General features: G+C 46.1%; 2 non-coding genes across 2 annotated transcripts; one reads left to right on the top strand and one right to left on the bottom strand.

The window, feature by feature from the left end:
• Nucleotides 1-408: 408 nt before the first annotated feature.
• On the bottom strand, nt 409-501 carry trnar-ucg (transfer RNA arginine (anticodon UCG)). Its single transcript has 2 exons — nt 465-501; nt 409-444 (listed from the first exon to the last, which is right to left on the bottom strand). It is a non-coding gene; the product is annotated as a tRNA-Arg (tRNA).
• An 873-nt stretch (nt 502-1374) lies between these two features.
• Nucleotides 1375-1456, top strand: trnas-gcu (transfer RNA serine (anticodon GCU)). Its single transcript has one exon. It is a non-coding gene; the product is annotated as a tRNA-Ser (tRNA).
• Nucleotides 1457-12321: the final 10865 nt, after the last annotated feature.

Below are 12321 nucleotides of genomic sequence, written 5' to 3'. Positions count from 1 at the left end.
ATGCTGAGGCGGTTGATGTCTAGTTGGCAATTAGTGATGAAGATATCCCAGAACAGGCAGAGGACCAGTGCGCTGAGTCCAAGAAGAGAAGGAGGGTTGGAGACAGGACAATGTACCGTCACTGCTGGGTGGTGAATCCTCGCCGATGAGGTGTGCTCGGAGACGGAGCTCAATGGGAAATAAACTTCACCTTCCCAGCAGCACCTCCTGAGCGTCTGAGAAGCTCCAACCAATTGTTTATGAAAGTGTCTGCAGAAATACCACATAATATGATATGTTGTGAAGACGAGGCATTACATTTTCACCGATGGTGCAGTACTCCGGTTAATCCCCACGCGGCATTAAGACAACCAGTTGGCTGCATGGAGTGAGGGACAGAATGGAACCGAATCCGCCAGGTTTTCAAAACGACCGTGGCAGGACTCGAACCTGCAATCTTCTGATAACTTCCACCATGTCAAGCACCGAAGTCAGACGCCTTATCCATTAGGCCACACCGCCGTATTTTGTGAGAAAGGGAACATGCTGAATGATGCATGGAGTTCCCACCTGTTAAGTGGCTTCCTGACCGAGCTAAAGGTACACGCAAGCAGTGATTTCATCCCAGGTGAACATTCGACCTGTTGTCAATATCTCTCCATGCATTCCTGCTTTGAGCTGTACAATATTTAGTTTCTGTCACACAGAAAGGAATTCTCAAAGACACATGCCACGGTCTTTTGCAGCGGCGTTATATTCTGGGATTGGAATCAGTGAAATGGTCCACCACATTCAAAACATTATTGATAGAGTGAACTCGATTTCTTTTCAGGTTTTCAGCCGTTGGTTTGGTATTCCCAAACCGAGTAGCCATGTGTATGTGTCGGGTAAGCGTTAGGGTGTTCGGATCTGCGGCTGCGCACAGCCGGGCGTGCCATCAGCGCGTCATAATGTGGTAACTATCGGATTATTGCATTTGCCCAAAACACGGAAATCGTCATTCTCGAACCAGATGGCAAATTCCTATAATATTTGTTTACTTGAAATCAAGCAATATGATAACAAAGCTCTTCAAATTTTATTTAATTCGACATAAATTTATCTCATTTTACAACTCAAAACATTCACAGTTTCTCCGAGTTACAGAGCACGGATTCAATAGTTATGCCACAGCACGTCCATGGGGTCCAAAGTGCATAAAATACCGATTTCCATGTTTCCTGTGGTTGGCACATATCTCTCTAAACTGTCCTTATCCAACTCCATGAATTCTGGTAAGCACGGCGAGCAAAGTAATTCGGCCTGGAATCTGAACACACATGGGTGGGCCTAAAGCAGAAGTTTTAAATGCTGTGAAGAAAATCAGAACTTCGGAGCACAAGAGAGAGAAGAGCAGACGAGGTGGCCGAGAGGTTAAGGCGGTGGACTGCTAATCCATTGTGCTCTGCACGCGTGGGTTCGAATCCCATCCTCGTCGCGACATGTTAATCGGGGGGACCACTTTTGAAACTGTCACATTAAAACATCCAAGCTTCCAAATTCTGTCACAGGGACGCCAGGCGGTTTGTTATGTGAGTCATGAAAAGCGATATTCATCATTCATTTATCACCAAATTTGGCCTCAATACCGCAAGATATCGGAGCAAAATTAGGCTATTCGGCTCACCGATCTCCGCCATTGCATCACGGCTGACGCCTCACCTTGAGTATTGTGAACAGTTTTGGGTGTCTCATCTTAGAAAATATGGGCTAGCACTGGAGAGAGTCTAGAGGACGTTCACAAGGATGATTGATGACTCCGGGACTGTACTCGCTGGAATTCAGAAGGATGCGAGGGGATCTAATTGAAACTATTCGAATGTTGAAAGGACTAGACAGAGTAGATGTGGAAAGGGTGATTCCCATGGTAGGGGAGTCTAGGACAAGGGGGCACAGCGTCAGGATAGAGGGGCGCCCTTTCAAAACAGAGATGCGTAGAGATTTATTTGGCCAAATGGTGGTGAATGTGTGGAATTTATTGCCACATCCAGTTGTGGAGGCCAGGTCGCTGGGCGTATTTAAGGTAGAGATTGGTAGGTTTTTGACTAGACATGGCACCAAAGGTTATGAGGAGAGTGCTGGGAACTGGAGTTCATGAGGAGAGGAAAAAAAAAAAAGATCAGCCATGATTGAATGGCGGAGCAGACTCGATGGGCCAGATGGCCGAATTCTGCTCCTATTTCTTATGCTCTTATGGTCATACATATCATTCCTCTCAACTCAATTGCCCTGCCTTCTCCTTGTCACATTTGACACCCTTACTACCTGTCCACCTCCTCAACTGCCGCTTTAAATATACCCAGTTACTTGCTTTTCACGGCTATGCGTGGCAATAAATTCCACAAATCCATAACTTTCTGGCTACAGAAATTGATTCTCGTCCCTTTTCTTAAGGGACGTCCTTATCTGAGGTTGTGCCCGCTGGTCCTCGACTCTAGCACGACATCAAAATCCTCTCCAGGTCCATTCTAACTCGACTTGTCAATATTCGATAGATTTCACTGAGATCCCCGACTCATTCTTCCAAATTCCATCGACCAAAGCCCAAGGTCGTAAAATATTTCTCACATGTAACTCTTTTATTCCGGGCATCATTACCGTGACGGTCCTCTGGACTATCTCCTTCACCGGCACATCCGTTTTAGATAAGGGACCCGAACCGTTCACCATATTCCAGCTGCAGTCACATGGAAGTCTTATAAAGGCTCCGCATTACATATTTGTTTTTATTTTCTAGTTCTCTAGAAATAAATCTTGACATTCCATTTGCCTCCCTTTCTACCGTATAGTCCATCTGACACTTCATTGCCTATCTCTTCATCTGACCAAGGTTTTCTGCAAATTTTTTGCTTCCTCAAGACCACCTACCCTTCAACCTTCGTTGGATTGTCCGCAATTTTGGCGGCAAAGTCACCAATTTATGGCATATAAGTTGAAAAAATGCGGCCCTAATACCGACTAGTCACCGGCATCCCGACCAGAAAAGGAAGGGGAGGGAGGGAGGGGAGGGAACGCCGACTCAGACCATGTGAGGCCTGTGTCGGGCATTTTCATGCCTTACAAGGCGCAGATTGGAAGTGTGTGTGGGGCGCCACTCCTCGCACAGATTAGAGCAATGTGTGATTAAGTGCCTTGCTCAAGGGCACAAACACGCTGCCACAGCTGAGGCTCGAACTAGCGACGTTGAGGCAACTAGACGAACTCCTTAACCATTTGAACACGACCAGAAAAAGTCCCTTTTATTCTAACTGTTTCCACCCAAAGAATGATCCATTTATCTGCGGCGGTATCTTTGCAGTATTATGAGGAGCCTTTATCATTTTTTAGCAGACTCATGTGCTGCACTTTGTCGATGACCTCCTGAAAATCCAAGTAAACAACATCCAGTGACTCTCCTTTGCATATTCTGCCTGTTATTTCCTCAAAGAATTTGAAGCGATTTGTCAGGCTAGATTACTCCTTGAGGAAACCGTGCTGAATTCGGCCTATGTTCTTATGTGCCTCGAAGTGCCGCGGAAACTTCATCGTTAATAATAGCCTGCAACATCGTCTCAAATACTGAGGTCGGGCTAACAGGCTGATATTCTCTCTTTTGCTTCCCTCCCTTCTTAAAGAGTGAATGACGTTTCCAATTTTCAAAACTATTCGAGAATATTGTGCTTCTCGAAGGATCACTACAAATGCCTCCACAATATCTTGGGAGAAGTAGATTGGCGTGTATGTCGACACAGTATGCCATGACGATTAGTTTCGCTTTTTCGCTCTCTCTGTGTCTGTCCCTTCATTTATCATCAAAGTGTGGAGATTTTATACAGCCTTGGGTTTCGGCTGCATACGGTCAGCCACGAAGAAAACAAACCTAATAAAACTCATTAAAACAACAGAGGACTGTCAAACACCCAGTGTGCAGAGAGAGAGAAATATATCGTAGAAAAATAAAACCACGAAAACAGTTTTCAGGTCACAAAGCCAGGCATCACTGCAGCCAGACAAACAATCCACCAGTTGCAGGTCACAGCCTCAGGCCAACACAGAGACGAGCAAAACCCCGCGGAGTAATAAGCAGAGCCGGGCAGTCCCCTGCCTGTAACAACGGGCCATTTTTATCCGGCCTTTTTCTCAAATTGTCAAAACTTTGTGACATTCCTCGCTCTCTGTTACTTTGATCGCCCTTGGGATCGGATTTCGTCGCTTCGATTCGGCCAGTACCCGACGCCGGCGTCGTCTGTATTTCCATTTGACTTAGAGTGTGTTTCCAAGTTTTCTGATAACTCGAAAGAAGGTGAGGGGGCCGGTTTTAACGCGCAAGTTTGGACTTATGTACTGATAGATAGAAACAGTAAGTGAAAAGTCGACATGTGGAGGTTAATGGTGAAAAATGTGAGGGAAGAAGAATCAAGTAGAGAAGATTGCACGTAAGTGATGTTCAAAGGGATGTTCTTGCGTCTGAGATATAGAATAGTTAGTTTGATTGTGCATCAATCAGTCAAGGCAGCAAACGCCACAATGGTATTTATTACAACAGGGCTGGGGATTGGGAATACAACTGTACAGAGTATTAGCACAGCTACACCTCGACCACTATGTACGGTTCTGAATTCCTTATTTAAGAGAGAATACGTTCACGTTGACAGTCCAGAAGATATTACCTCAGCAGGTTCCTGGATCAAAGGTGTTGTCCTATCACGAATGGCTAAGGACGATGGAATGAGGGGTGATCTATCTGAACCAGACAGAAGCTGAGAGGACGCAGCAGGGTGGATGTTGAGAGGGAGGCAGTGAGATAAATAGCATGGAAATGGGCTCTTCAACCTGTTTACTTCATGATAGCCATCAAGGACTATTATAAATCTAAATATGTCCCAGTCCTTTATATTCCCCTTACATGACCACTTATTCTCGTCTGCATGCTGCCGCTCACCTACATTTAAAGCGACACATAAAGTAAGTCAAAATCACACATATATTTGGGATGTTGGAGGAAACTGGGACATCGAGGTTAAACGCGTGTCATCACGCAAATTTCGTGTAATCTCCACTTACTCCCACCAAAGGGATATGTTTCCATTTGTAGTACAGCTTTCAAAAATGGACATAACGGGGCTGATTTACAACTGAGGTAGTTCGTAATTTCTTCCTACAGAAAGAACGAATGGCTGGAATTCTCTACCTTAGAGGTTTGCTGAGATTAGATCACTGGCTGTACATAATGAAATAGAGGATACATTTTCAAAGACAAGGGATTTAAAACAATGTGGACATGATAGAGGAGAAAAATTGTGAGAGGAGAAAGATTCATAGATTGCATCGACTCGCAGGGCTGGTTTGATGGGCTGAACAGCCTACAGTTGCATTTATTTGTTTATGTTCCTGTCTAAAGAGAAAGAGGGATCTCGGCTGGTAACTCAGAACACAAGGACTTGAAGGGAAGGGTTGGAGGATTTACCTCCAGGATGATAAAGTAAACAGGGCTGGGCAGCAGCGATATCCAGAGGGAAATCACACCTCTCCCAGTCCATCGTCCCTCTTTCACCTCAGTCTCATTTGTATTGGTTGTTGAAAGTCTTTGGCAAGAGTCTGGACAGAAACTATTCATAGTCCATTCCCTCCGCACGGATTAGCTGCCTGACCTTCTGAGTTCCTGCAGCAATTTGATATTTTTGATTTACGTATCTGGAGTCTCTCATGTCTCCATAGTGCTCAATGGTTTTGTGAATTTTCACCAGATGTTATCTCTGTCTCTGTGTTCCGCTTGGTGACTCCATCTTTCTCTGTCTGACAACTTCCTGTAACAAACACCGCATAGGTAAATACTGCTGCCGCAAAACAAATAGTTTTACGACTGACAGGTCAGTGACGATATATCTGATTCCGATTGGAAAATGACCTATGGAAACTATAACAGGCAGCAAGAAATTCAAAGTGCTCGAAGCAAGATCATAGGTGGATCAACTGTGGCAATTGACTGCGTCGTGGGGTAGGAATTTATAATCAATTTTAATAAATGTACTCACGCAGTAACAGCCCATTCAAACCAGGCAGACCCAGCCTGCCTTTGTAATCTGTACCAGCTACATTAACCACGCCCCTTTCAAGTGACGGTCACATTAACTGTTCCCATCTCTCCTTATGCAATTAGACAGCGTCCCTTTGAAAATAAATATTGAGCTGAATTTATAGGAACCATCTCCATGTGTAAAGAAGGCTCCACGAGAGCTGGAGATATCAGCTGAGTTCCCAGGAATATAATGACAACATTTCCCTGTGGAAAATGGCAGTGCACAGGATAAATCCCCCCACACCAGCACAATGTCCCTGTTGGGCAGATATAGAGCGAGCGGGGCATACATCCACAAAATCAAACCCCATACAATAATGTTGAACACATTGTGTGGTATGCACCCATGCATGACCACATCCACCCGTAGAATGGCCTTTCATAATCGAACCTCTCTTTTTCTCACAATCTTATTCAGTACCTGGATTATCAGAGTTTTGGTCACTCTGTTGTTGGAATAAAATTATTATACTGGAAGTAGTGTAGAAAGGTTTGAAGAGGATGTTACTTGTCCAGAGAATCAGAATTACGGGGTAAATTTGGCCAGGCTGGGTATTTATTCCTTTGAACGTAGAGGAATGGGGATAAAAGTTACGGGAATGTTTAAAAACAGAAGAGTCATATATAACGCTGTTGCTGACAATCTTTGCTGCTGATTAGGAGTGTCGAAAATGACTGGCACAGTTTTAAGTAGAGAGGGCAAAGATTTAGAAGGTGCTGAGAATCAGCAATGAGGCCAGAAAAAGTGGCTGACGCAGCTTCACTGGGATAATTTAAGGAGCGCTTGTCACGGTCCGGTCCGTGAACTCCGTATTTCGGTTCACAGTCCGGTCCACCGACCCTTGCTCCAGGTTTTCCTGTTTACCCTGCTTCTGTTCGTGTTTACCTCTAATTGAGGCAGCAGATGCTCATTGTAGCTGGCTGCATAAATACCTCCAGAGACCAGGGCGTGGTTGCTGGATTGTTCTTGTCCTTACTCCTTGTATCCCTTGCTCGGCTTTTTGTTTCCTCGCCTTAAGCCCTGCCTTGTCTTGCCGGTAACTCTCGCCTCACCTGAAGTTCTCGTCTCGCCTTGCATTGCCTGAAGCCTTGCCTTGTCTTGCTGGTAACTATCGCCTCGTCTCGCCTGCAGTCTTGCCCTGGAGCCACCCTGTACCTAGTTCCCTTCCTGTCCCTTGCCTCCGCCCAGGTAAGTCAGGCCGTCTTGCCGTTATCTGCCGTTGGTTCTGTCCCTTCCTGTCCCATGCCTCCGTCGGCTGGTGATCCGCGACCTGCCCAGGCGAACCACGCCCTGCCCAGGAGGATCCTGCCTAGCCTCAAGCCTGAAGACTCCAGCCTCCTGCCTCCTGTCAGGCCTCACCTCTAGCTTTAAGCCTGAAGACTCCAGCCTCGTCCTGCCTGCCTGTCGAATCTCGTCCTTGCCTAGTTCTGGGGTCCGAGCCAGAGGCAAGACCCAGGTACTGGGTCCTTGTCCAGTCTCTGTCTCGGAGTCCAAGCCCGGGCTCCTAGCTCTCTTGTCCAGTCCTGTTCCGGGTTCCCGGCTTTCGTGTCCATGTCCTTGCCCTCACCCTGTATACTAGTCCTGTCCCTAGTACTTCAGTGTCTGTGTCTTGCACTTGGGTCCGTTCCCAGCCACCTCCGTATGAGAGCGCTTCGATCGGTACATGGGCGATGTTTAAGTAAGTTGATAATGGTTGGTCTGATTATCTATCTAAGGCATCCGTTAGTCTTGCGAGACCATGGATCTGCGCCTGGAAAGTCTTCACTCCCCAGGGCGCAGGCCTGGCCAAGGTTGTATGGAAGACCAGCAGTTGCCCATGCTGCAGGTCTCCCCTCTCCAAGACACCAATGTTATCCAAGAGAAGGGCATTAGGACCCATACAGCTTGGCACCAGTGTCGTCGCAGAGCAATGTGTGATTAAGTGCCTTGCCAAGGACACAACACGTTGCCTCGGCTGGGGCTCGAACTCACGACCTTCAGGTCGTTAGTCCAATGCCTTAACCTCTTGGCCAGTATCAATATTAAAATGTAAGGGTCAAAGCTAAAGTCGAATTTACAATTATACTTCGCACAAGAGCATGGATGCACGGTTTCAATGTACGACGTTTCTGTACATCCAAACTCACCTGGAAGGACAGTTTAGAGCCCTGAATGGTAGTGAGGGAGGAGGTGTAGGGGAAGGTGTAGCACTTGCTCCGCTTGCGAGAGTACGTGCCAGGAGGGCGATCAATGGGGGGGAGGGTCGAATGGACAAGGAATCGGGTGGGGAGCGATCCCCGCGGAAAGCAGAAGGTGGCGGGGTGGGGAGTAAAGCGAAGATACGCTTGGCGGTGGGATTCCGTTGGAGATGGCCATAAGAGGAGAGAGATGGAGAGATTAAATATGAAGAGCATCATGCCAATAACATCATCAATCATACATTTTTGCAGATATATAAATAGTAAAAGACATGGGAGGGCAAACATTGCATTGCTGGAAAATAACCCTGAAGACACAGTAACGGAGTTCAGGGAAATTGCGGACGAACTGAACCGTATTTCCGCAGTCTTTACTGTGGAAAACACGAACAGTATGCTGAGAGTCCGAGGGTGTCAGGGGGCAGAAGTGAGTGCATTTTCTTTGACCAAGGAATAGCTGCTTGAGGAGCTAATCAGTCTGAAGGTCCATCGGCCACCTTGAAATGACGGGAAGAGTTCTAAAAGTGGCGGCTAACGACATTGTGGGTGCTATAGTAATCACCTTTCAAGCCTTAATATATTCTGGCATGGCTGCAGACGACTGAGAATACCGAATGACACTTCACACTTTAGAAAGGGAGGGAAGCATCAGAGAGGAAATTATAGGTCAGTGACTCTGCCTTCAGTGTTTGGGAAGATGTTGGAGTGCATTGTTAAAGATGCGGTTTCGGGATACTCGAAGGCACATGACAAAGTAGGCCAAAGTCAGCATGGTTTCCTTAGGGGAATCGGACAAACCCGTTGGAATTATCTGAGGAAATAGCAAGCAGGGTGGACAAATAAGAATCAGTGGATGTTGTGCACTTCGATTTTCAGAAGGCCAGGTCAAGATTCCGCACATGAATTTTCCCAGTGTATTACATGAACGATCCTAGCATAGGTAGAGTATTGGCTGATTGATAATCGGAAAAGTGGGGGAACAAAGCTATAACTTTCCGATTGGCTGCCAGTGACTAGTAGTGTCCACAGGGATTTTTGATACTTTTAAGTCCAAGTTGTGACGATTCCCTCCTAATCTATCTTCTCCACATCTGTAGTATCAGTATATGTATGTGTGTGTGTGTGTGTGTGTGTGTGTGTGTGTGTGTGTGTGTTTGTGTGTGCATGTCTTTATGTGTGTATATGTGTCTATATATATGACTGTGTGTGTAGAAGTACCTCTTGCATATCCTGTTATATATTTGCATGATATTTCCTACTCGTTCTGTGGAATTTGAAACGGTAAAGTGACGGACAAAGCCTTTGTTGAATGTACCAGAGGAACAGTTAGATGCTGAAACACTGTGGCGTTCAATTGTCTATAGGAATACGATGGGCTGATAAGGCCGCCTTTCACTGCCCTGTGGGTTACGAGCACTGCCATCAACACGTTTCACTCTGGTTTAAACATTGTCATGACATTTGCTTTCATTTATAGATTCAACTCCTTAATCAGATGTCTTCATCCCCTGCTTAACATAAAATACCTCTGTACTTGGGGTTACCTCCGCAGTGTCCTAGTAGAAATAAATGCAAGACCGCCAGATAAGGTCACACATCCAATAAACTCAAATTAGAATCCATTGTCACCCAGACGGATAGACAGACAGAGAGACAGACAGACAGACATACACACACACACACACACACACACACACACACACACACACACACACACACGAACACACATGAACAATCACAAGCACTTTCTCCATCTCTGACACGCACGCAGTTCTTCCATTTGTCTCTATCATTCGCTGTCTCCCTCCACTCCCTCTCTCTTCCCCTCCTTCTCCCCTTCTCCCTCTCTCACACTCTCTCTCTCCCTCTGCTCCTCTCACTCTCACTCACTCCCCCCCATGTCTCTCTCTCTCTCCCCCCCCCACCTCTCTCGATATCTCGCCATTGTCCCTGTTCATGCCTTTCCCTTCTGTCACTGAGGAAATAAACAATATTTTAGGTTGTAGTCTGCATATCGATTAACTGACAGGAAAAAAAAACAAAACAAAACAAAACAAAACAGAAGTGACATTGAAACAGTCGCAAGACCATGTTGCAGAAACAAGAGCGGAATCAGAAACAAAAAACTGGGAGTCTTTTCTCTCATTTCTCTCATAATGTGCTGTACTATTCTGTGTTCTATGTTCTATATTTCTCCCAAAGGCATCGAGTAATAGCTCAGTCTACTGGAAAGGAGAGGATTCAGAATGCAAGCAAAAGACATCAAAGTTGCCGGTGAACGCAGCAGACCAGGCAGCATCTCTAGGAAGAGGAACAGTTGACGTTTCGGGCCGAGACCCTTCGTCAGAACTAACTGCCCGAAACGTCGACTGTATCTCTTCCTAGAGATGCTGCCTGGCCTGCTGCGTTCACCAGCAACTTTGAAGTGTGTTGCTTGAATTTCCAGCATCTGCAGAATTCCTCGTGTTTGCGGATTCAGGATGCAGTAGGTTTGAAGACGAAACTGAAGAGAAGGTTGATAGGAAATTCACGTAAATTATGGATTAGTGATAGAGCAACAACAGTGCAGAGACAATCTACAAACGGGAGAAATTCAGTCGGATAATATGAGAGTGTGCAGTTCAGTCTGTACCTGTTTGTCGCGGGTATAGTGTGCAGAGAGCTGGTTCATTCTGTAACAACGGTCTCAGTGGGCTGTGAGAGTGTGGGGTTCCTTCTGTAAATATCAGTCCCTGGAGCAGCCTGAAAGTCTGGGTTTCGTTCTGCATCTGCCAGTCTGTGTTACAGTGTGAGAGTGTGGGTTTCATTCTGTACCTGTCAGTCTCTGTTACAGTGTCAGAGTGTGGGATTAATTCTGTATCTGTCAGTCTCTGTTACAGTGTGAGAGTGTGGGTTTCATTCTGTATCTGTGCGTCTTTGTTACAGTGTGAGAGTGTGGGTTTCATTCTGTATCTATCAGTCTCGGCTATAGTGTCAGTGTGCGGGTTTCATTCTGTACCTGTCAGTCTCTGTTACAGTGTGAGAGTGTGGGTTTCATTCTGTATGTGTCAGTCTCTGTTACAGTGTGAGAGTGTGGGTTTCATTCTGTACCTGTCAGTCTCTGTCACAGTGTGAGAGTGCGGGTTTCATTCTGGATCTGTCAGTCTCTGTTACAGTGTGAGAGTGTGGGTTTCATTCTGTACCTGTCAGTCTCTGTTACAGTGTGAGAGTGTGGGTTTCATTCTGTATGTGTCAGTCTCTGTTACAGTGTGAGAGTGTGGGTTTCATTCTGTACCTGTCAGTCTCTGTTACAGTGTGAGAGCGTGGGTTTCATTCTGTATCTGTCAGTCTCTGCTACAGTGTGAGAGCGTGGGTTTCATGCTGTATCTGTCAGATTCCTTCGAGCGATAAGTGAGTCGTACCAGTCCAGTCGCTGTGTTCCTCTGATTCAGTTTGAGCGGGTGTGTCTTTATAGTGGATAGGGGAGAACCAGTGGATGTGGTATATTTGGATTTTCAAAAGGCTCTTGACAAGGTCCCACACAGGAGATTAGTGTGCAAACTTAAAGCACACGGTATTGGGGGTAAGGTATTGGCCTGGGTGGAGAATTGGTTAGCAGACAGGAAACAAAGAGTGCGAATAAACGGGACCTTTTGAGAGTGGCAGGCGGTGACACGAAGCTGGGTGGCAGTGTTAGCTGTGAGGAGGATGCTAAGAGGATGCAGGGTGACTTGGATAGGTTGGGTGAGTGGGCAAATTCATGGCAGATGCAATTTAATGTGGATAAATGTGAAGTTATCCACTTTGGTGGCAAAAATAGGAAAACAGATTATTATCTGAATGGTGGCCGATTAGGAAAAGGGGAGGTGCAACGAGACCTGGGTGTCATTATACACCAGTCATTGAAAGTGGGCATGCAGGTACAGCAGGCGGTGAAAAAGGCGAATGGTATGCTGGCATTTATAGCAAGAGGATTCGAGTACAGGAGCAGGGAGGTACTACTGCAGTTGTTCAAGGCCTTGGTGAGACCACTCCTGGAGTATTGTGTGCAGTTTTGGTCCCCTAATCTGAGGAAAGACCTCCTTGCC

The sequence above is a fragment of the Mobula birostris genome, chromosome 13, assembly GCF_030028105.1.
Source record: "Mobula birostris isolate sMobBir1 chromosome 13, sMobBir1.hap1, whole genome shotgun sequence".
NCBI lineage: Eukaryota > Metazoa > Chordata > Chondrichthyes > Myliobatiformes > Myliobatidae > Mobula > Mobula birostris.
Note: the sequence above shows the minus strand (reverse complement) of the source record. Positions and strands in the feature narration are given on the sequence as shown.